Source organism: Triturus cristatus, chromosome 10 (genome assembly GCF_964204655.1).
Source record: "Triturus cristatus chromosome 10, aTriCri1.1, whole genome shotgun sequence".
In the NCBI taxonomy this organism is placed as follows: Eukaryota; Metazoa; Chordata; class Amphibia; order Caudata; family Salamandridae; genus Triturus; species Triturus cristatus.
The window spans coordinates 1,080,790,039-1,080,816,374 of record NC_140593.1 but is presented as its reverse complement, the minus strand read 5'-3'; positions in this window follow the sequence as shown (position 1 = coordinate 1,080,816,374).

Here is a 26,336-nt window from a genome sequence, read left to right as displayed (position 1 = left end):
CTTAGCCCATGCTTTTTAACATCTATGTGGCTCCCCTGGCCAAGCTGATCCACTCTTTTGGATTTGCTACAGTGGCATATGCTGCCGACATGCAAATTGTGGTGTTGGTTTCCAGCAATGAAGCTGAGCTTGCTGCTCGATTTAACAGGTGCATGGGTGCAATTGTTGACTGTTTGTCAGGCAATTGTTTGAATATAAATTCAGACAAAAAAGAGGTTCACCTCTTTGGGAAGGAGACCTCTTTTTGAAACTTCTCTTAGTGGCTGCTGGCCCTAGGTAGTCTCTCTAAGCCAGTCCCTAATGCTAGGAATCTTGGAGTAGTATTTGATGCCGAACTATCTTTTGATAATCAGATCAATAAATTAACATCATCTTTGTTTTCTAATGTTGAGATCTCTGAGGAAGGTGTTACCTATTATTCATTTCCAATTTCAAAAATCTGTTGTAATCGCTCTGGTTTTATCCAGGATCGATTACTGTAATGCCCCCATTTTGGCCTTAAACAATTGACATTAAATAAACTTCAGACACTGCTCAACACGGCTCCTTGCCTCCTTAAAAAACTTCCCAAGTGTAAGTCAGTTTCAAATGCACTGGTGGAACTCCATTGGCTTCCAGTGAAGAAAAGAGTTGCATTTAAGGCACACTGTCTGGCGCACAAAGCTCTCTATGGAGTAGGACCAGAATTTCTTTCAAGGAAATTCAGTTGGCACCGGAGACTAGTGAGATACGCTGTACTACATTCTGTGTCTTTTTAAAGAATTTGGGGGCATATCAACAAGGCGGCGATAAAAAATTATCGCCTCTTTTGTGTCCGTTTTCGGACGAAAAGCGGTGATAATTTTATTGCTTTGTCAGCAAGGTCACGCTATCGCGTGAATCCTTGCATTAGCACCCTTTCTCGTAACGCCCACCTTTGCATCTCTAATGAGATGCAAAGTGGGCGTTCCGTCCCAAAATAGCGAGCATAGCACAGCATAGCGATAAGAAAAGTAGCGCTAACCTTGGTTACGCCTGCTATTCCTTTGACTAAACAATTTTAGTCAATGGGTGGTGGATTATAGGGCTGAGACCACCCAGCCCTATCAACAAGGATATCACCGTTTTCCATGGAACATCGCTGTAAAACCAGCGATGTTTCATGGAAAACATCGCTATCACAGGAATAATTATCGCCATTGCGCTATGCGTTGGTAATACAGTGCTAGCATGGCGATAATTATCTGCGATAGCCGGTGATAAAATTCCTCACGCTAAGGGCGGCCAACGATAATTATCGCTGCCGCTTGTTGATATGCCCCCAAGAAAGCTTCATGGGGCGGTCATAGCTTTGTGTAGTCTACTTGCCAACTATGGAACAGACTGACCTTGCAACTTAAGAGTCAGTTCAATCTACATAGTTTCTGTAAACAGCTGAATTGCTAGATTTTTTCTTTCCTTTTATAATTCCTCTCATGTCTTAGGGATTGCTAGCACCAAGATTCCTAAGGGAACTTGCGTACTTCAGAAATTCATGGTTCAATTTAGTTCAGTTCAATCATTGATGACGTCACTGTGAAATTTTCCAACCTACTGTAACCCTGGGTGGCTAACTTCGCTCCACCAGCAGAGTTTGCGGAGATTTGCCTACTCCGCGCTCCATTGCGAACGAGGAGGTAGGCAAAACTCCACCTCCGTGGCAGAGCTGAGTTAGCAGCTCCCTCCCCTCCCAAATTCTTTAAAAATTATAAAAGAAGACACTTAACTGCATGTCTGCCACCAGGGGAGATGACAGACACGCAGGTAAGTGCCTTCTTTTATCATTTTTAAAGAATTTGGTAGGGGGGAGGGAGCGGAGCGAAGCGGAGTGAAGCGGAGTGAAGCGGAGTGAAGCAGAGCTCCACAGTTTTTTTCAAACTCCGTGGAGCTGCACATAGAAGTACAACGCCAGCTCCGCCCACCCTAAACCTACTGCTGTAGGTTGGATACTTACTAAATTACTTGATAAACCAGTACATCATTTCAGTTATGAAAGTAAGTGCTGAATGGCTGAGAATCATGCAACAACAACAAGGTGACGGATGGAATGCTTGAATTAATCTCAGTCACTGGAAATCAGTCGGTTCGCATCCCAATCCATCATTTTTCACCCACCATGCAATGTCAGTTTAGACCTAGACATATGCAGTCATTCTTCACCCTGCTTCAATGGGAACAGTCCAGCCCGAACTGGCAAGCAATGTCCTCCCTGAACTCTAATACAAGCAACCTAGGACCGGTTTTGTCCTGATAAGGGCTCATTAGCTAGGTAAAGCTTGATTCAGCGTGGCACTGTAAGCACCGGACCAATGTCTGGGCTATCTCGTTGCACTTAGAACATTAACTGCGTCAAAAAGGTGATTCATATAATGCAGGAATTCATCTCAGCCACTGGTAATCGCTTGGGCCATATCCCAGTTCCTTGTTTTTCACCCACCATGCCACCTCAGTTTGTACCCAGTCATATGCAAATCAGTCTTAACCCTGCTCACTGGAACCAAGCTATGGTCGACTGATGAGCCCATAGCAAGGGCGAAACTGGTCATGTATCAAGCCAGACCTGGCTTGGCAGTCTGTGCCCACTGGAGCAGGGTCAAGACTGATTTGCATATAGCTGGGTCCAAACTGAGTTGGCATGGTCTGCAAAATAACGATGGTCTGAGATGTGGCCCTGAGTAATTACCAGTGGCTGAGATTAATTCAAGCATGCCATCCATCACTTTTTGTCTATTGTTGAGAACCATGAAACAATAAAATACCTTCAACACACAAACCCCATTAGGTGAACCAAACTCCTTTAACATACAGCCTTTATCATGTACTGAACACTTTGCAGATTAACGACGCCATGTGAGCAATAATCCAGACGTGGGTGGGTAAACCCCTGCTGCACACGGTGTTCACCCTGTGCACAACACTTCATGGGCAACCCACTTCCTCCTTACACTTAAGCCCTTTTGGGTGCCCAAGGCCCTACTATGCATTGCCTTTGCTTTGCACCTAACCCTTCCAGGACAGCCAACCGCTCATGCACAATGAATTAGACATAAGTGGAAAAGTGGCTGAAGGCGAACAGTCTTCGCTTTGAGCACAACGCCTCCATGGAGAGCCCATTCCCTCTAGACATCCAAGGCCCCTTAGATGGTGAAGCCTCTAATATGCATAGCTTTCACCAAACTGTTTGTGGATAGCCTGACCTCTAGCCAGGCCCTGCGCCTAATCCCCCTGCAGTGGGCCAACTCCAGCAGGTGACCAATCGCCCCACACATGTATGAACTTTAGGTGTGAGTGGCGTTGGCAGCAGGGCTTGGTCTGCAGCCAAGCCCTGCACCCATTCCCTGCAGACAGCCTGCACTCCATCAAACATTGCCCCAGGGCTGATTGTAGGGCCTACGCCAAGAACCCTGCAGGTGTCTAACCACCGCCACGCACAGCCATCGACAATGTGCAGCTTGGAGTTTGTCAAAGGTCCTGGCTGGCAGTATACATCCAACTGCCCTGCCGAGCACAGTCTTCGGCCTTACAGGGCATGTGGTGGATACCATGCAAGCTGTACCCAGTGAAGCGTACATGGTCCCTCATTTCGACTCCTGCAGGAGTGCCACAGTACCTCCCAGGAGGACCACACTGTGTCCTTCTGGAGATTTTGCCATAACCACAGCAGTAAAACATTTTTTTTTTCATTTTTAAACCCCGTAAGGGACCTTCCGGAGCTCTGGCAGAAGTGCTAGGGGGTCAGGGTATGTCTACCCGGCACCTTTATATTTTTCTCAGAGGTGGGTTGGATTGCTTCCTGCAGTGGGCCAATATGCTACATTTTGACGAATCTTAACAAATTTTTCAAAACTAGCACGACAATCACTTCAGCTGCTGTCTGGGACGTTTTGGGGTGATTCATCAAGCGGGGGGCAAGATAAAGGGGGGGACCCAAAGTGCTTTTTGCCAATGCAATTTCTCACTAGGATTTTGAACACGACTACATCCCAAACGGCTGAACAGAATAACACCAAATTTGGCAGAAAGCCAGCTCTTGGTCCAGAAAGAGCCCTTTTTGTAATATGGTGAAAATCTGTTCAGTAGTTTTTGAGTTATTAAAGAAAAAAGATTAAGAGATATCTAAGGACGTAGAGGGTTTACGGATCCCAGAGATCTCAAAATGAGATCTGATTGGCTACCACTACTTCAACTAGGAAGTGGTGGCAGTCATCTTGGGACTCAACTCAGCCGAATTCTAAGAAAAAGTTTTGTTTTTTTTTAAACTGAAGGGGGCAGAGTAGGAATACCCTGACTCCCTAGTCCTGGTGGTGAAGTCGCACAGGGACTCCACCGGGGGTCAAAAAGCTTTTTAAAAATTTGCTGTGAATTTGCGGTTGAATCCATGAATCCTCTGCAAATATTTAAAAAAATACAAGTGTGGTCTCCTGCGCTTGTTTTTTCTAAAACCCCTCAGATAGGCTAGGTCCCAGGGGGGCAATACCTTTTACATTAAGGGAGAGGGGGAGCACGCGGCCACCCTCCCCAGGCTAAATTCGGCCCTGGGTACCCGAACCCCGGGGCCCAAGCAATTTCACAAAGCAGGAGGGTGGCCTCTGGGCCAATTTCGGCCCCAGGGACCCCATCCCCTATGGCCCAGCCTCATTAGAATACCGGGAGGGGGCTGCACAGCCCTCTCCAGGGCTGATTTTAGCCCCGGGGACCCAATCCATGGGGCCCAGATGATTTCTAAAGCCCGGTGTTAGAACAAATGGGGAAGTGGGGTCATGCTGCACCCCTTTCCAGGTCATGTTTGGCCCTGTGGACCCCAACTCGGGGCCTTGCCATACATACAAAACGTAGGGGTGACATGCTCTCCCCCTGCTGGAGCCATTAATGGCCCGAGGGACAACATCCCCCAGGGCCGAGCTCCTGCTATGTCCTGGCCTGCCCACCCCTGGGACATAGCATGTTTGCTCTTGGTTGGCGGAAGCAATTTTAAAGCTCCCACCAAGCGAGAGCAAACACTAGGTCCACTCTCAGTGGGCGGGAGCATGTAAAATGCTCCCTCCCACTGGGAGTAGACTTTTCATCTGTTTCCCTGCCTGCTCTGGAGTGGACAGGGAAACAGAAGAAAAAATTGCTCCCGCAGGGTGCAGCATTTTTGCTGCTCTCTGCGGGCGGGAGCAATGCTTGCTCTCACTGGAGGCGGGGAGCTGACTGAGGCTGCGGGGCACTGGGGCTCCCCCCACGGCCTCCAACAAAAACGAAGTGGGTGCCCTAAGGTAACTATAACTTGCGCCCTAGCCATGCACTGCTAATTACTCCACATATTACGTCACTCAGGACATCTTCTGTGACATAATTGATAATATCACTGCAACATTTGCTGCCAATTTATTGTTGAGAAAACTGGGCATTTGGTGGGTGCGATTATAGTTACCTTAGGGCACGAGTTGTAGTTATGTGAGATAACTTTTAACTACAACTGCTGAATATCTATGGTTTTGTGTGTGTAAATTCTGGACCCAACTATAACGCCTGTGTAACCTTTGTTTTTTTTGCAAATTACATAAATATATATTACACCCACCCCAAGTATTTTGCAACGTTCTTGCATTTATGCGCTGTCTGAATAGCTGGCAGCTATTCTTCCTCTTTCATTCGCTGAGTTATCTTATAATATGTCTGTTGTGTTGTTGTTGTGAGATCAAAAAGCGTGCTTGTATATTATTGTATTGCGAAGTCATTATTTTTTGTGAACTGATGTCTTAAAATGGTTTCCAGGAGTCCAACAAATTGTTAAACGTCTGATCCTGGAGATGACAGAGCACCAAATATTTATTGATTGTTTGGTGTCTTCATTTATGACCCCTGCCCTTCTTTCTCTTGCATGTATGCATTTTTGAAAGTCTGCATATGAAGTTATACGCATCCAAGAGAAAGCTCCTCTCCACATAGTGCAGCAGCGTTTTTTCCCTGCTCGCGCTCGCCAATGGTAAGTTGGCGACGGTGAACTGCAGCTAGGGTCGATGAGGATCCTTGGTGACAAGTTGATGCCTACCACAGATGTCCGCTTAGAGAAGTGTAAGACATAAACTTTGGGAATCCACATCTGCTGGTTTTACAACCATGCCTCGATGCAGATTTTCAAATTGTATTTAATTCACAAATTTTGTCAGAGTAGATCTGGAAATCTGTGAGAATCTCAGGTTTCCAGTCATGTCGCTGGAAATAAAGTGTGAATCACTTCTTAGGGACATTTCTGTTTGTGTAACTGCAGTGTAATATAATAGTGTGCAGGAGACATGTGCTCCCATATGTCCACTGTCACTTTTTCTTTTTACTCCTGTTACTTTTTCCAAATGGGGAAAAAGTTTCCCCAATGGAGAGATCCACCATTCCACACTGCCGTCAATTTTGGGATTTGTCAACACATTTCTCATTCCAGCTCTTCGAAATAAAATTACTTCTGCTCTTAAAAGAATACAACTTTCGACTGCTTAACATGGCGAGAATCAGACGGAAAAAAGTTTGTTAATATCGATGAAGTCTTGAGTTGTGGGAGTTACCCCACTTCCCAGGGCATTTTCGCCCTTGAATACCCCTTCACTACCCCTGTCATAGGATTCAGTCATGAACAAAGGGAGACCACTGGGGTGTAATAATGTGCGTGAGTAAATAGATTTACGAGTCCAAGTTCACATTTTTTAAAACTTTGCTCATGATGAATGGGTGAAGTTTTCTATAGTAATTATTATCACTGAGCCACCTTAATTTCCTAGTTTCTGGTGACTTGTGGTAGATGTGTGGTAATAATCTTATTGCTCCCACCCTTACTATGAGAAACTGTTTATGGCCATGTTACCTGCTGGTGTATTTAAAAGGTAGTAGCAGTCAATGCTTGTGTCCAGGTTGCATCCATATTTCATTCCAGTTGGATGGTCCATTCTGATTATTTCTTGGTCTTCTCAGTTTCTCTTGATGTTAGATTGGAATTCCTCAGAGTTGCTTTAGTTTTTCGAAGATCACCTCCCAAAATCTGATCCTGATAAATGTCTGTCTCACTGAGAATGTGAGCCTCGTGGCTGCAGAGATGTTCCTCACAGTGGGCTGGTTGTAGCTTCCAGTGCTTCTTCATAGAACCTAATAATATATAGTATGAGTTTATTACAGTTAACTTGTTTGGTAAATGAGCCATGTAACATTTGAATAGCATTAATTCTAATTGACTTCGTTCAACTTATTTTACTACCATGGACAGCATCCACAAAAAGGCGCACAATTTCAAACGTGAAAATGTGCCACTGTCAACAGCCATAAAACAACAAGTCATTAAAAGCCTAACAGCAGCCAAAACACATACAAATCTACACATACACATCTGCCAGTTTCTAAGTCATGAATACTTTAAGATGAGAGAATATGCATAAATAAACCACACGTGCATCCACTGGCAGCTGCTACTTCTGTGCCTGGAACCATATACTCGACCCGTGATATGCCGTGCGTGGTAGTTGCAGTATGTATTATTTTTATACTTCCCGCTACCCTCCCCATGACATGTTTGCTGCAAACACAAAAACACCCTCAATTACAGAGGTTCCCTTCACACGTCCGATTTTCCTTCAAGACAGAGACAAGCCATTTAAGAGCTCCGGGACACTAGAAGCAAAACAACATCAAATATTCAAGTGTTTCTCGCGTGCAGCCATCACTTCAACAAGCATTGCTACCTCCCTGTCAGCGTGCTCTTAAATCACCCCCAGAGATGGGGGCATTCTCCAGATACCACACACTAAGACACAATACTAAGAAAGGCTTCACTTTAGACTTAGATATCAAAAGGGGTTCATCAACCTTTGTCAGCCTCCTTGGCAGCCTTTTTCCAGGGAATGGAAAGCTCTCTTAAACATGCTGATAAATAAAAGATGGCGCTGGCAGCCAGTGAGTTGTGAGCTGCAACTCCTCTGCAGAGCTTTAATCAGTGTTGCAGAAAAATATGGGGGGCGTGAGGGTAAGAAAATGTTTCCCTCCTTCTCCCTGTGGAGCACATGATGTGAATGACCGGTTTTAATAAAGAGAGCAGTGAGGGAAGGGGGGGGGGGGGGCAGTACATTATGGTTTCCAGTGTAAGAATGCCGCCTCTGTGGAGAAATAGACAAGGTTGAAAAGAGTGCCTTCTGCTGTGAAAAAATCGATTATATTTCCACAGACATACCACATTTACATGACTTTTCTGTGTATTTCATAAATATAGCAGCTTTAAATAGAGCTATATAGGCGCAACAATATCTATAAATTAGGGTGGATCTAAGAAAAAAAGAAAAAAAAGAAACAAGCCTTGCTTTTACAACCGTGCCCAAAAGATAGCACATCACACCCATGTTCACAATACGGGTAAATCGAATACTTGCACATACTACAGTTTAAGGAGGGATCTGAAATCCAACAGGGGTGCAAGGGTGATAGAAGAATTTAAACTGCTACATATATGTGACTTGTGCGCTGCAATGACAAAGCCGTTGTCGCTTTTTTTAAGACTAGAGTCTTTGGAGGCTGGAGCCACTAAGGGTTAATGGGTGGGACTCAGTGTTTCATTTGTCAAAATAATTAAGTGCCAGGGCTCTCGTCAGGAGGCCACTGCAGCTTGCACCACACAGTGTCCCTGCTATGCTGTCAATGATAGTAACAATACAACTACTACCCATCAAACTCCTACAAGTGTGACAATTCAGACTATTTCATGCCCTCAAAGCTAAAAGAATGGCTTGGGCGGCAAGTAATAGTAATGTTTCATGTATATTGAATTAATAATTAACTGTTGTTATGGTCATCTCCAAATTAGCCAGACAGTGCCACCTTGTGGCAGACCGTCACAAGAGCCAGTGTAAGCAATTAAGTGTTGAGTACCAGAGACCACAGGCTCAAATTAAACACTGGTGGGACTTCAAGATCAAGGCAGACAGCTGCGCAAGTAAATACCAGCTAGGCAAATGGCTGCTGCCTGGCAACCTTCTGTGTTGCATTGGCTCTCTGATTGCTGTAGAGTTTGTTCACCATTCCCCTCACCTTAGTTCTTTTCCTCTGGTTCAGTTCCCTCAGTATTCCAGACCTTTGCCTGCCTAACTGACTCAGCTCTTTGACTTTGATTTGGCTTTTGGCATTGCTGTGTTTCTCTTTGCCCCCCCCCCCCCCACCCCCACCCTTCTCTAACAGTGTTTCCATGACTTGGGCACTTGCTGTCTTACAGGCTTCCTCCAGTTTAGGTTAGGTACACCGTGGACTGCCATCTTGAAAATAGTAAATATTTGAGGCATTGTTATACTGGTGCTGCTCAGCCTGGGTGACTGTGTGTGAGAATGTTGGTGAGTGGAATGTTAGTGAGTGTGACTGTCAGTTGGTGGATGGGCTGAGCAGCAGTGAGGCTGCTTCTGGTGGGGTTCTCCCTTGTAACATCTACTTAAATAAATCAACTTGAAGATACTCCTTGGAATGGACTCTACTTTATTACAACAGGCATGTAATCCCCTTAGCAAGTTCCTTATGTTAACTACTTTTACTAAAGTCACATATACTCTTTCCTTGCATATAGAGACAGTCTCTTTTTAGATTATATTGGTTGATAACATTATTGTGATACAAGACATGAGGCCAGAAAGTGTGGTGCCACAGAAGACCTTGATGTGTGTTTGTTTTTCCACTCTATCTCTGCATCCCATGCCACTTTCCCTAAGGTATATGGTTCTGCCTGGACCGGATTCTTTAGCTCCTGCAATTTAGAAAGAGGGCGGCTTGTCATCAGAACACGTTGGACACCACCCGGAAATCCCTACATTGACTCAACAAATCTTCAGCCTCAACTGGGAACCCCTGCAACTCCTCTCAAATGACAAGAACATCAAGATCCATCAGTATGCAGATGTCACCAAATGTTTGATAAAAGTCACATAGCTCATTACATCACCTGACTACAAGAAGGCCTAGCGACCAGGCCTAGAGGTTTAAGACATGCCTGATGTGCAAGCACACACAAACGGACTTTGTGGTCATCACCAGCAACAAGAAGTAGGAATGTGGACAAGACTGGCATTTATTGATGAGCCTTACCAGCCTCACCTTGAGCATTTTGACTGCAAAGAACACCCAGCCCCTTCGGCTTCAGAATCCATGTCTCAAGAAAGGCACAATCTACGTAGAACAAACTCAACATTTAGTTATTTCTATATTTTATGGTGTACTAAGGCCAGTGGGCATCATAATGGTGTACAGGAGAGCAACTCAAGGTATAGCATAATTATACTGAACCAAGCAAAATGTCCCAGTAGCAGAAAATATCAAAGTGTGGTGCTGAATTTCAGGTGAAAGATCTGGAGATATAAGCGCATTTCAGACCTATGTTGAGAAATAGTAGCAAATGTTATCAGGCGGCCATACAGACATCAGCCACTATAACATTTGCTTAAAGCACCTAACTTGCTTTCTGGGTCTGAAGTTTTCCAGATCCCGCTATGCAGTGCATTAACCAAATACATAACTGGATCATTTTCAGATTTAAAAACGACCTGTTCTTTGCTTTAATCGAAGAAATTGGCTATCTCGAATTGTGTTGACACACAGGAATCCAATTAAAATCTTTTAGGGAATAGATCTGAACCTCAAGCTAGAATTCATTGCACTTGGTTATAGACAGGTTCTAGAAACCATGGGATATTTTTGGGGCATAATTATGGGCTATCCTTCGATGGGCTCCACAATGACTGAATTTTGTTTGTTTTTTACCAGGTCTATTTCTACGCTTGACTTGAAAGCAGGCAAATCCTCTGGTGGAGCATCTGTACCATGTAATTTGACAGTGCTCCTTTTGCGGGTTAACACAATGGTAGGATGAGTGACCTAGGATCGATTAGAAGAGATTAACATATCCCACAGATCTCATGATGAGATTTTCCATCTTTCAAATAATATAACCATGGTCACAGGAACACAATCTTCTCTAATACTCTTGAGGGCAGAACAACCCATGCTGCCTGGTTGCCTTGGCTTAGATAGTTGGATCTCCTTACGTCATTTCAGCGGCTCTAAAGGATTTGGTGTTCTTTTAACTTCATGGGACTTTGAAAGAACTTCTGACCCAACCCATGCCTATCCCCAATATGTCAAGATCGAGAGAAATCGTTTAAAAATGCCAAATGAACTATTTGACATGTTCCCAAAACCTGATTCATTCCCATGCGATGATTGGCAGTGACTACCTTCCCAACTTCTCCAAACTTAGTTTGAAAGACAGAGCTTCACTCGAGCTATTCAAAGACTCGACTTGACCTAAATTGACATGAAAAATGTTCTCAGTATCACGCTACATGGTATATGCTTCCACCTATCCCGGGGATCTACCTATAGTCGTATAGCTCTCCTTACCTCTTTGCGATTAGCGTGCATACGAGGTGCCATCCTGGATTGGGACATCACAGGGATGTCACTAAAATCATCTTGCAAACCTTTAGCTCCCTTCTCCTGAAATGTAATACACCTGCACAGGGCAACCAATTATGGAGCTGGTCATGAGACGCTATAGGGGTTCCCAAACTTTTAGGAGCTTGTGCAAGACATTCAATATCTGGGTGCACTCCTGGATCCTGAACCTGTTGGACGACACCAGGAGGCTAGCTTCAGGATTTTGCCCCTTCCAGGCTGGCATTACAATTTAACTTGTCTTGAATTGGAGCCAGTCCTAACCCCTTCCACCATTTAAAATCACCCCCTGGAACCAGGATCACAATTCCTCTGTGTACAGTATCAAGAGGGATACAATCTTTATTTCTAGGTAGCACCTAAAACTAACATGGAGATCGTTGGGTCACCATGCTCCTTGAACCCATTGGAATTTCTTGACCAGGACCTGCAATATCACCATCATTTACATTTTTGCAGTGCTGTGTCCCTAATAAAAGGTATGTCGGTGCCCTTCCCTGCTCAAGAGCACAGTACTTTTTGACTGTAAGTTCTAGACAGCGAGATATCAGTAATAGTAGCCAACATCGGTCCCTATTCCCTAATACAAGGAACAGGAATCCCGAATGCTTCAGCAGGACTGGTATATTCTGAGTGCAACTAAAATGAACTGGAACAACTGGGTTTTTATCTCATCGGACTTCGACTCTGGTTGATATGGGCATTTTTTTCTAGAAAACCAGGAAGTGTATAGATTTTTTGATAGTCTCCAGATGATGCACAAATAAACGTTGCCTCCAGTGACCTTGGACTTCCAAACGCCTGGGTACCTCCTCAGACACGCAGATTGACAGCTTTCAGCACCCTGGACAGCTCCAGAGCTGAAGCCATAGAAATGTATCCTGGCGCTTAACTCTCTTCTCTTAAACCCACCAGTGGGGATGGTGGTGGGTGTGGTTGGAAGGCTGCTTTTCAAACTTAACCTTTTAGGGATTTAGAGTTCAACTGTCCAGAGGAGGGAGCTATTCTGGCATCTGGAAGTGTAGCCTAGTTTTCTCAAACCTGTCATTGAAAACTTGGACTCAAACCTGTTATTAGAGAGTTGTATTCTCAAACCTGCTAATGGAGGCATTATAACAGACGCAGACTCTTCCTGGTTCACTTAATATATGGTAGGTGACTCTCGCCTATTCAAGAAAGGACTGGCACCGCCTTCTTGGTGTACAACATTCAGCTTATAGGCGAGAAACGCACAAACTCTGCAGAACTTGTTTTCATCCAGGACTAAGACCTTGGAAAGAACTTGACATAAGCGTTCTCCTTGAACTAAACATTGGGCCTTTTCAGAGAACAGGTCTATTATTTGTATTAGTCCTAATTTGTGCTGGTGGGTGACGAGATGCAATGCAGGGGCCCCTTCATCCCTTGCAGCGCTGGGGTGCCCCCAACCCTACAGGGGGCCCATAGATTTCATGTGGGCCTATTCACCCCAAAGCAAATGAATATTTGTGAGATATTGGAGGCACAGAGGCCCATCATCTTTATTCAAAGAGGGCACATCTTTTTGCGCTATGCCAAGTGGTCACCTGGTTGGCCTCAAGATCAGGCATCCAGGGAATTCACAAACCCCATGAAAGCTTTGGACCCCTGCACATACCCTATACAAATGAAGAACTTTAGACACATGTTCTAGGACTTCCAAGACTCCTATGTGTGTCTCGTGCTTGGCACAAAGCGAGGAACCCCCTGCAGCAGGCCTGACAGGAGCGCCGTATTACACGCCTGCAACAGAGGCGGCGGAAGTGACCTTGCGGCGCGTGGCCTGCGCACTTCAGCGGCGCCGGCACGTGCCTGCCCGGAGCCGGACGGCGGGGAGGTGCATTGGCATTCCGCGTGGAGGGAAAGTGCTATATAAATGTAAATGAGGGTTGATCTCCTACGCTCGCACCCCGTCTCCTAGTCAATTTCTCGAAGGCCCTCCTTCTCCGTTGCTTAGATTTGCTATCCGTCTTTGGGCCTTTTGCGATGATTTCCATTACTCTACTGCTGTTACGATGTTTTCCATTATCCCGTCGCTGCCGTACACTGTATCTTTATGATCAAGAAACGCACTGCCATAAACTTGACTGACAGCTCGTGTAATGTTATAACTTCTCCATCAAAGCACAGGCCGCGCTTTAGGGGAACCTGTGTAGTGACAGAGAAATCCCAATGAAATACATTTAGCGCGAGCAGTGTCGTTAATATTCACATGTGTCTATAGTGATTGCGGATCGCGGCCGAGGGGCGGGAAAAACCAGCACCGAATTCCAATCCTGTCAGCCTTTTTACTTTATTAAGGTTTCTGTTTGTGTTCAAACATATTGGTTTTTCATCGTTTTAATCCATGAATAAATGTATATCTCTTAACCCAATCGTTCCATGAAATGAATAATAAGGCAGAGAGATGGAATATTTGGAACTTGGGTCTTTCTTGATGTATCATTGGGCTGGTGACCAATAGGAGTGCACATTGTGCTCCGACCTTTTGAGACATGTTGAACACTTTACGATTCTACTGATATGCTAATCAGTCACATCTCAAAATGATTGTCTAAACCGGGTGCAGAATCTCCTGCATAATTACTACTAATGTGACAAGACACAATTTGCACACCCCCTCCCTTGACAAATGGCCGCAAACACAGGGATGGAGGCCTGAAAGGGACAGCACACCTCCATTTGCATTCCTGGCAGGAAACCTTTGTTTTCTTTGAGCTGCCCATGCCTCTTCAAGGGACAGTGCTGCTTCTTTAAAAAAAAAATATATAAAAAGAAAGAAAATAGTTTTCCTGCCAGGAATGACTTTGCTGTGAGCTTGCTAAACCACCATCTGCTTCCACCAGGCTGTCAGTGGAGATTCTCAAATTGGGGTATCTGTGAATCCGCTAACACCACAAATCTATGGTCGCTCTCTGATCAATAGTTTTCATCCACAATTGTAGTTGCAAAGCATAGATATGTACCATTGCGACTCACGAATAGGTGGGGGTTGCACGTTTCACAACCCCTCCTATTTAGAATTTGTAAAGCATTGCAAATCTTCTTTTGAAAGTCTGAAATGCTATTCCAACTTGTAAAACAGGATTGGTACAGAGCAAAACGCTCTTTTTCAGTCGCAAAGCCTGCCCTTTTGCGATTAGCAGCCTTTAAAACCACAAAAGGGTTTTGCTCATCAGGGTCAGATGTGTGAAGCTTTTTTCAGCTCGTAAATGGCCCTTGTGAATCGGGCCGTTTGCGACCTGAAAAAAGCCTTTTTAAATGTATAAAGCCCTAATTGCAATTCAGTAAGCTCTATTCCAATCGCAAATTGGTTTTGCAAGTTGCTGTTAGAAAGTGGCGTGCCAAGGGCGTCCCTAACAGCGAGTCGCATCGGTATCTAGGAAAGCTTTGTGACCGGGAATGCGGTCGCAAAACATTCACAGTTACTGCCAACTTCAAGTTGGGGGTTAACCCATTCGCAAATGGGAAGAAGCCCCCAAATGTGGGCGCCAACATTTTTTAAGAGAAGGCAGTGGTCCCACGTACTACTGCCCACTCTTTAAAAATGAAAAGGAAACTTTTCATTTTTCCTTTTTTAAATGCATCCTGTTTTTCTTTGAGGGAAATGGGCTGCATTTCACAATAAAAATCAACTTTATTTAAAAAGGAGTCACAGACATGGTGGTCATCCCTGTGAGTGCCAGCCATTGCTAATGGGTCGCAAACTGCGACCTGCTTCATGAATATTAATGAGACATTGGGAATCGCAAACAGTGTAAAACACACTGTTGCACATAGCTGTTTGCGATTTCCCAATAATGAATCGCAAAAATTAGCAATTAGGAAATCGCAAACGGAAGTCTATGTACATCTGGCCCGAGATCCTTTGAATCAATATGGTTGGATAGCTGTTAAATAGCCTGTGAACTGAGCACAGAGCCCTCTAAGGACAACCAGCATGTCCTCCTTTAGAATCCTGACTGGACTGACTCAGCCCTTCATCTTTCAAGCTTCACTGAAGGTCACCCACTGGATTGGGTGATTATATCGCATGGGGAATAAAATCTTGCTTTTCAGTCTTTTATATGTATAAAGCATTGAAAAGCCCACGAATGGAGTCATGTATTATGTGTGATTCATATGAGACAATTGCTATTTCGTGTCATGGAGTAGTCATACAGCACACTTATGCCTCCTGTAGCTTCTTGGCGCTCTTTAGATTCAACTCTGACTCCAGTAAGTATTATAGGCAGAAGAGCCTGGTTGCTGATGAGTGATGCAAGCACCATTACGTTTGCAAAGTGCGAGCATCTTACGACGCTGTGTTCTGAAATTTGATCAGGTAAGTGGAGATTTTCAGGGGTGCGTCAGATGACTGGTCATGGAAATACAGTACAAACATGGCGCATCTAAGGCAATCAAGACTTTTTTGGTGTTCACAAACACTTGCGCAGCATAATTTAAGGATTATTTCACTTGATAAAAACCTAAAAACAATACAAATAATAATTGTACACAGCAGTACATAAATATATCACTAAGTATACTTCATTAAGTGTAGCAAAAAATATTCTGCATACTGTAAAATAACAACTTCATCTCTCAGAATAGAACTAAAAAATAAGTTGGAACAGTTCCTATAGTGTGCAATGATTGCTGAAGGAGATTTATTAAATTTGTTTTCTAGTCTAGGGATGACTCTTAATATTGATTGGTTGATTTAGAATAATATGTGTTGATTATTAACTTGCAATGGAAATAAAAATAATACTTCATATTTAGGTCTTCTAACTTTGCTGTCTCTGTGGGACAGATGTACAAAGCTTTTTTGCGTTGGCAAAAGTTTGCAAACACAAAAAGGCATTTTCAAATGTACAAAGACCTAATTGTGATTCGGTAACCTGCTACCAAATTGCAATTTGCAAATCAGTATTTGGAAGGGGCATGTTTAGGCCGTCCCTTCCTAAGACTGATTGGCGTTGGTATGTGTAAATGTTTTGCGACCAAAATGAGTTCGCAAAAATGTGCATTTTACCACCACCTTGAAGTTGGTGGTAAGCCATTCGCAAAAGGGAAAGTGTCCCCATGGGACCCCTTCCCGTTTGAGAATGAAAAAAAAATATTTGTTAAGGATCACTGCCTACTCTTAAAAAATGAAAGAGAATTATTTTTTTTAAACACATTCTGTTTTCCTTTAAGGAAAACGGGCTGCAGTCCCAAAAAAGAGATTGCTTTATTTAAAAGCAATCACAGACATGGTGGTCTGCTGACCCCAGCAGGCCACCATTCCTATGATTTTTGCGATTCCCAATGGGTCGCAAACTGAGACCTTCCACATTAGTAATCATGAGGTAGGTCTATTTGCGACCCAATGGGAACCACAGAAAGTGTAAAACACACTTTCATGCATTAGCGTTTGCGATTACCAAATAGCGAACGCAAAAATTTGCAATTTGGTAATCACAAACACAAAGCTTTGTACATCTGGCCCTAAGTGCTGTAATTAGCACATGCTACTATTACCCAACAGGGTTGTACTTCAATTCACATTAGATGAAAGCAGCAAACGTTTAAGTCACTGAGCCATCTTTACAACAAATCTTTTCTCGGTTGTTGAAATACAAAGAAGAAGGGGGTGGCCTAGACTTACAGTATGCAACACATCATTTTCTTTCTACATAATTGTTCTCTAGTTAGGTTTTCTTCTGAGGTAGGCCCTTATTAACAGTAGTCACGGACCACTGCAATCCCTATTTTGTTTCCTCACACATATTTTGTCAGAGAAGAACACGTTATTTGGCGGTTAGTCTCTACTTACTAAGTACAAAATTAATAATAGGGTCATAATACTGCAGCTGGAATTGGTAGTTCCAGTTGCTGAATTACCAGTCCAGTTTCTTCACATCACTCCAAATGAGGGCTTAGCTGTCACAAACTCCTAGGTCTCTAAAATAAGACACAATTTGCTCAAGGGAAACAACTTTGTAAGTCAAGGCCTTAGAACGTTGTGCTAATTGTAAGACGTAGTTCTTCCATTTCTGTTGTTTTTTTTTTAAGAACTTTATTTTTCATTTTACATATGAAAAGGAACAAAAACAAATTTGCATTGGTACAGTGTATAAGGCAGACCTTCGGATCAACAGAGGTACATAGAACAGGCAGCAGCATCCCAGAAGAAATGCATAACGGGAAACAAATGCCCTTCTAGACGTAATTCAATAAATAAGGAGCCTGAGACGTGTCCAACACACACAAGACATCCTAACGTTATTAGTCCTCACTCCCCTGCTGAGGGAGAGGTTCCTCATCCTCATCTGAGCTGCTCCCCGCTGGAACCCGTATGCTGCGAGGAGGACTCCTCCTCCGCCAACCCAGAAGTGCACAGTTCACGCCAGGCTGTGAGGTCATCCTGTAGCCTCTCATCCCTTCGGGCGAGTTTCATATGGGCTTCTTCGGCTAGGGACCACTCGCGGACATCTTTAAGCCAGGTGCACACTTCCGGACCTCGCTGGCCCATCCACGTTATAGCTACCCTGCGCCTTTCCATTTCTGTTGTTATAGGAAACTCAGTGCAGCTACAATTCACCATAGCATTAGGGTAAATGGTTTCCTCCAGCAAAAGACTGCTAGAACTGGAAGACAGAAGAAAGCAGATGAGCATCCCTTAATGTTTTTACTACACATTATTTCGGATATTTATACATTTATTTAAAAGCAATCACGGACATGGTGCCCTGGCACGATATATTCCATATATTTTATATAAATTCAATATATTTGTCAAAAAGCTAAATCAGGGGGTAATACTGAGTTGGAGAGGCGTAACACAGGCCCCTGCAGCATAGATGAGGGAGAGGGGACAGTTCAAGGGGCCCCCCAACCCTTCAGGTGGTTCCTATTCGGCCAAAAAGCCAGTGAATAATTTTAAGGTATTGGAGACTCAGGCCCCTCATCCCATTCTGCGGGGGGGGGGGGCATTATTTAGTGTAAAGTCACTGCTGAGTGGTGATCTTCTTAAAGCAGTATTACCTCCTAATTTTGCACCTGATTCCAAAGTGTGTTCTCTGCAGAGGCATTGCCTGGTGGTTAGCTCACATGATCAGAAGGCTCCCTCCCACTTCACACCCCTGCTTGCTTCCTACATGAAATGAATACATCATTGAATCGCGTGTTTCCTTGCTGTGGCATTAGTAAATAAATTAAAGCACAAGAATAAAATACACAGCACATGTTACACCTATGTAGTACACTAGATACAATAGCTGCTACACAGAGAACCTTCCCACCACTGATTAAAACAGAACCACTTTTGGGTTATAAACTGGTAATTCCTTAAATTGTCACATAAAACCAGCACCTGATCAGTATTGGAAAATAGCCACTTGAGAACAAAATACCAGAGTGTATACAACCGAACACCGTCGCTTGCCAAATGGTAAATCGCACCAGGAGCATCAATCGCGTACTTAATGGTATTAATACTTTATATTTCAGCCTATAAGAGACTTTGGGACTGATTTATAGTTTGGTGGATGAGTTAGTTAATCTATCACAAATCTCACCAATGCATTATGTCCTATTGGAGTTGTAATAAGGCGGACAGGATATCCGTCACATTTATGATGGAGTAACCCATTCAACAAACCTTAAATCTGGCCCTTTAAACACTGACACCAATTCACAGGGAGGGATGTCTGCGGTAAAGCCCCATCTGGCAGAATCCAAAGCACTAACCTACTTAGCAATTGATCCTGTTGGATAAGTTTGGAGCCCCTGAAATGATGTTCCTAACTCCCTCTCCTAATTGCACTTCATTTCTCATTACCAATATAGTCAAGAGCGACTAAGTGGGGGAATGGGAATGGGGCAGAGAAAGAAAAACACACCTCGTTACACAGTGTCTCTAGTGGCCATCACTCAGACCTATTTGGAATGTAAACTAGGCGCCTGTTTTCAGCCGTAAAACTATACATTGGAGAGAATGAGGAAGTACATTGCAAGGAGAGATTGTTTCTTTGATGTTCACTCCCCAGTGTTTGGACTGATGCTACTGGTGTATGACATTTTTGAACACTTGGGCTCTGCCATCCAATGCACAGTGTATGTGCTCTGGCTCCTAAAAACATATAGAATTGGCTAATCCCTCATTGGGATATGTGAGAAATTGGGTTATTAGTTGTGAGGGGTGGAAGCCCCACTCGAAGAATAAACACAATCCTTATCAGTGTGAACCACAAGTCACTAAATAAACCTGTGTGCAACTGTCTGGCAGCCTGCCAGAAAAGCAGTCAGGCTTAACTTAGAGGCAATTTGCAAAAGTATTTACGCAGCACTCAAGCAGTAATAAAGTAACACCACAACACAAGTAAAAGCTCAAACCAATTTAGAAAAATAGGGTAAAATCTACTAAATATAATGACACCGAAATTACCAAAATCCATAATTATAACTAGAGATGTGAGTTTTTAAAGTTTTAGGTAATAATAGTTAGGGTTGGGCGTAATCTGCATAAGGGGTCTACGCAGAGAGGCACAGAGATGGAACCAATCTCCGCACTCTCCGCATAGCTCCGTTACGCGATGCCCGCTCACGTCCCCCCCGCGTCCTGCCCGCCTCCCGCCCGCCTCCCGCCCGCAGTTTTAAAAAACTTTAAAAAACATTATAAATAACATTTTAAATAACCTTACCTTATCGGTGGCGTCCACGGGCTTCCCTCTGTCTCCATGTCGTCTTCTTCTGGGAACTGCGCATGCGCGGGCGCCCGCGTATGCGCAGTCCCCAAAAGAAGACGCGATGGAGATGGAGGGAAGCCCGGGGATGCCGCCGATAAGGTAAGGTTATTTAAAATGTTATTTATAATGTTTTTAAAGTGTTAATACTGCTGGCGGGAGGCCAACTCCGTTCCGCCTGAGTGTGCGGAGATTTGCCTTGTTTCTCCGCCTTCATCGCGGAAGGCGGAAGGGCAAATCTCCGCACATTCCGTGGGTGGAATGGAGTTGTCCGCCCACCCTTAATAATAGTGCAAAAAGCACAACACACCATTCGTGGTTATCTTGTTGGGCTGGATCGGGGAAAATCACAAGTTCAACCCAACTGCAATGGAGCAGGGTCATTGTACTGAAGAGTTACCTTTGCAAGTCTGCACAACGAGCTGCTGTTCACATATGCTGGTGCCGAGGAGGTCATTGTCAGTGAGAGGGGCAGATCGGGAGCTGCAGACGGTCGCTGTTGTAGCGTGTAGAGCTGGACATCACTGATGCTTTGCATTGGCGCTTGACGCGGCCTGTCCCTGTCAGCGCAAAGTGCAGGTTTTGAGTTGGTAGCTCAAATGTATGGTCAGCCAACTGACTATTGGAGTCACTTCTGAAGAACGTGGGTTCAAGGCAATTAGGTGCAATCTTCCTTTTTCAGACAGCTGGGCCTCTTTTTGCATGATTACCCCCCAAATTTTGGACTGAAACTTCTGGTTTTTCGACTCTTAAGGTGCTCAGAGTCCTGCAAAACAGGCCTAAGTGCCAGAGCACTGACACTTAAAACATGTATGTCTCATTGGTTGACCCACAATTGTGTTAAGTTAACTTATAAATCCTTAGTATATGGTGCCGGGGTACCTAGGGCCTTTAAGTTAAGTGTCCCTTGTGGACTGCAGCACATAATGTGCCACCACGAGTGTGACAAAGCAAAGCATGTCTCCACGTTTGCCACTGCAAAGTGGCAGAGCAGTTTTTGAACTGATAACTCATCATTGAAACCAATGGTAAAGCAAAAATCTTTTTTTTTAATGTTTATAATTCACCCGTAAAAGCAGGCCTAAGGATAATTAAAGGCAGGGTGCATATATTTAAAAGAAGGACATATTTTTTAAATTAACTTAACATGTCGTAATAGTGAAACCCTCACATTGATGTTTTTCCTGTTGAAGGCTAGCAGCCTCGTTGATGACTATTGAGTTCAACGCTGACAACTCAGCAGTGCTACCTTCCAAATGGGACTACTTAGATGGTACTTCAAGGTATCAAACAAATCGTTGTATTAAACCAAACTTGTTGCTCAAGTTAAATTTAATGTAATTTTTCTACAAATGGCAACTTTGGAAAGTTGCCACTTTGTTCTCCAAAGTTTCCAGTAGCCGTTTCCTGCTACACACGGGCTACTGTCATCGGGATAGCTTTCTTCCCTCCTGGGGAGAAGTGAGAACAACTCTCAGGAAGAGGAACAAAGGACCTGCTGAGGACAGAGGTGTGATCTCCTCCTGGCAGGATGGCCAGAGTGGGTGTGAGCCCAAAAGGAAAGTTTCAAAGGTAAAGGCGCCTTTGAAGGACACATTGTAGTCATGCATGGAAGGGGCTGCTTTTTGTTTCAGCAGACCGGTTTGGCATCTCAGACAGAGAGAGGGAAGCATTATCAAACCCCGAGTAGCAACACCTTTGGGTTGAGCTAGGGAGCTCCTCACATCAAGAGAAGGATTCTGTCATGTTCGGGGTTGGCAGAAGAGTGCATTCTGGGACAGCCACCCTTCACAGGATATTGTCATCAGGTGGAAGGAGACCTGGTAGTCCATTAGATAGTTAGTCGCAACACCCCGAGGCTGGTAGTGGGCATAACAATGGCATCCATGGCACTCAGACCTCAATCAATCAATCAATCAATGGCACTTATAAAGCGCGCTACATACCCGTAGGGTCTCAAGGCGCTGGGGGGGGGGGGGGGGGGTGCCGCTACTGCTCGAACAGCCAGGTCTTCAGCTTCTTCCTGAAGGAGAGGTGGTCTTGGGTCAGGCGCAGGTCGGGAGGGAGGGAGTTCCAGGTCTTGGCGGCCAGGAAGGAGAAGGACCTTCCTCCTGTAGTCGCTCTTCGGATGCGGGGGACGGCGGCGAGGGCGTGGTTGGCTGATCGGAGGTGGCGTTTGGGAGCGTAGAAGTTGACTCGGCTGTTGAGGTAGCTCGGGCCTTGGTCGTGTAGGGCTTTGTGTGCGTGGGTGAGGAGGCGGAAGGTGATTCTTTTGTTGACGGGGAGCCAGTGAAGGTCTCTCAGATGTCCGGAGATGTGGCTGGTTCGTGGGATGTCGAGGATGAGTCTGGCTGAGGCGTTCTGGATCCGCTGGAGTCTCTTCTGGAGCTTGGCGGTGGTACCGGCGTAGAGGGCGTTGCCGTAGTCCAGTCGGCTGGTGACGAGGGCCTGGGTGACGGTCTTCCTGGTCTCGGTGGGGATCCACCAGAAGATCTTCCGTAGCATGCGTAGGATGTTGAAGCACGCCGAGGAGACGTTGTTGGCTTGCCTGGTCATGGAGAGGGAGGAGTCCAGGATGAAGCCCAGGTTTCGTGCATGGTCTGTCGGTTTGGGTGCGGTGCCCAGGGCGGGAGGCCACCAGGAGTCATCCCAGGCGGAGGGTGAGGAGCCCAGGATGAGGACCTCCGTCTTGTCCGAGTTCAGTTTCAGGCGGCTGGTCGTCATCCACTCGGCTACCTCTTTCATCCCTTCGTGCAGGTTGGCTCTGGCGGCGGCGGGGTCGTTGGTCAGGGAGAGGATCAGCTGGGTGTCGTCGGCGTAGGAGATTATGCTGAGATTGTGTTTGCGTACGATGGCCGCGAGGGGGCTCATGTAGACGTTGAAGAGGGTGGGGCTAAGAGATGATCCTTGGGGGACGCCGCAGATGACTTCGGAGGCCTCTGACTTGTACGGTGGTAGGCGGACACTCTGTGTTCTTCCGTCGAGGAAGGAGATGATCCATTCCAGCGCCTTGTCCTGGATTCCGATGTTGCTGAGGCGCCGTACTAGGGTGCGGTCGCCACACCCAGAGGCTGGTAGTGGACATAAAAATGGCACCAATGGTACTCAGACCTCAGATCACATCTGTACTGGAGAGAGGATGGAAAAAGGTCTGCCCTGCTGTTCCCTGGACCCAGCCAAGAGAGGCTGCATCAAAGACTGGACTGCACCCTCTGCACGTTGGACTAGAAAAGCATGGACAGAGCCTGTGGTGTCCTGCTCATGGAAAAGTTGCCCACGAGCCCCAGACAGGGAAGGTGACTCCAAGAGTCAGTTGGCTGACTCCTTGTGACAGACACTGGCCCATAAAAGCTGAGAAACCTGTATCCTTGAAAGCACAGCGCCGAGAACCCTGATGCCTGCTGGACACTGAGGTGCATCTTGGGGGCACATGTCCTGACCCTCAAAAGTTGCACCAAGTCTGCTGGACCCAGGAGAGTCATCAGAGTATAGCTTGCTCACCCAGCGCAGAAGTTCCTGCAAGTTCAAGGGAACCACTGGTATTGTTGTATCCAGAGACCAGTGGCAACTGGTTTTGTGTTGCACTTCACCTGTACTTCGTGTGACATCAACCCCTGAGTCCAAACTTGCCCCGCCGTGCTCAAGGACCAAGGGCAGCCAAGTGCAGGGTGCAAATCAGCGTAGGGAGTCCAATGTATTTCAATAGAGATTGGTCACTGCTGAAAGAGGCGTAACCAGCAAGTGGGCTCAGGCCTTGAGATGCTCGGGATGGAGGTGACAGTTTTGGTCCTCTTCTCCAAGGCCCAGGGGCGACGGGTGCAGGGGTGTCCTTAGGTGTCTGATTTTTTCCTTACTGGAGCAGTCTCAGTAGAGGGGGCCTACGTGCAGAGGCTGCAGATGATGTTGGGAGTCCAGAAAGGGTAAAACCACTATGGAATCAAGCTCTGAAGGGCTAAGGGACCTTGTTGACACTGGTGGCCCACTTCAGCTCAGGTCAGAGGTGACGGGTGCAGTGGTGTCTTCGGGTGTCGGGTTTTGATGGTTCCAGAGGCCTCAGAGTCTTTTCTTTTGGAGTTTCTTTAGAACTGGTCTGCTATTCATGGGAGGTTTTCAGTCTTTTTTGAAGGCAGGCAGTCCTCCCAGGTTTCTGGAGTCAACAGCTGCAGGACGAGCTGACTTTGGAACAGTTTTCGATGAGGGATGCATAGAGGCCAGCAGGTTTGGTACCAGGTCAGCTGCCCTTTCTCTCCTGTCTGTTCTTGTTGCTCTTCAATGTCCTCTCTCTTCTTAGGTCATCAGGATCTGCTTCTCTGGTGCCAGAGGCTCCCTAAATGATGAATTTAGGGGTATCAGAGAGTGCAGAGTAGTAGCCAATAATCTACTGACCCTCGGGTCACAACGCCCATTATATGACCACTTCCTGTGAGAAGTGGGCATAACCCTGTCCCAGAATTCCTAAGTGTGCCATCACAAAGATGGCTACTTCTGAACATCGTGTCCAACTGAAAGTAGCGTACCTTAGGGGTGGTACTAGTCTGGAGGTGGTACACCTACCTAACCAGCTAATTTTCCAACCTGTCCAGGTTTCCAAGGGGGGCCTGAACAAAGGGGTCGGCTCCCTCTCCTTGTGAAGCCGAGCCAGATCCACATTTCAAAGGCGGCAGCCCTTTGCGGCTTGCTGCCCAAGGAAGGCTAATCAGCAGGTCATCCTATGGTAGGGGGTGTTACGCCCTCTTCCCGGTCAGGCTTTTGTTCTGGGTGTCTCGTGAGAAAGAGGCTCTCACCCTAGGAGGTCAGAACAGTGTCTCAAGTGGCAGGCTGGCAGAAATCAGTCAGCAAGGACACCAGAGGCAGGGTAGGGCTTCAGAGGCCACCTCTAAGGTGCCCTCTGGGTGCATATATTGGTAAATCCAACACTGGCATTTGTGTGGGTTTATAAATACAAGATGTTTAATACCAAACATTCCTATTTGCCGTGAAGCAATCATGTAGCTGGGAACTTGTTTTCACCAGTGCCCAGCATGTCTTAAGATGGCTTCCCTGGTAACTTGTAATGGCAGTAATAGGACTGACCAGGACAGGGGCATATCAAGTATGCCCTCACATGTAATATTCAGCACCCTGCCTCAGGGCTGTCAGGCCAGCTATAGGGGTGGCTTACAAATATTGCATGCAACATTAGTGACATGGCACCCAGGGCTGTGTGACATGCTGTGTTTTCACTTTTGTCTGCACCAAGACAGGCAGCCTGCAATGGCAGCCTTGCATGAGCTTGGTGAGAGGCCCTCTAGCGTGGAACAATTCGTGCTGCAGCCCATAGGAACCCTCATTAGAATCTCAGGCCCTGGGTACCAGGGTGCCATTTACTAGGGACTTACAGATTTTAGGGAAAGAACACTGGTACTGTGGACCTAGTTGGCAGGAACCCCGTACAATTCTGTCAACGTTGCATCTAATACCAGGCAAAAAGTGGTCAGTGCTGCAACAAAAACCCAGTTTGCTACAGCCATGATGTGTCACTACTTCAGCTATTGCCTAATATCTCACCCAAAAATGGTATAATGTTCCATGTTCAATTAATTGACTGTATTCACAGTAAGAAGGCTGCTCTTAGCTCCCAGGACAATCCCTTTTCAGTATAAGCAGACCCTCACCCACCAAGGTGGATGATTTATCATCAGATCTTGTTCCAAGTTGCTCAGGATGCAATACCCCATGGGCTTCTGTTATGAAGCACTTTGAAGGAGATCTTTTCTCATCCATTAGTGGGTCAGAAAGACACACCAACAACCTTTACAAAACGTTTTCTGCAGGAAAGATAGTAAATAGAGGAGGCTTGAAAATGATGTATGGATAACCAAACAATATCAAATATTTATTAACGTAAAATACATGGGATTATGTAATCCCTGTATAATAAACAGTCTCTAATTTCTTTATAATAGGTGACGTAACGCACCCTGGCCCCTATCATAAAGAAATGAAGTCAAAACTTAACTGTAATTAATTATTATAGTTGAGTTCTAACACCACAATGCCTACTACCAGCAGTTGAGAGGAAAGGCAAGTCAGGTCAGAGGGCAGAACTAAAGCAGCTGTTTAAAGAACGAAAATGAAACAGGTCCTTTCTTTCTTCTGCTC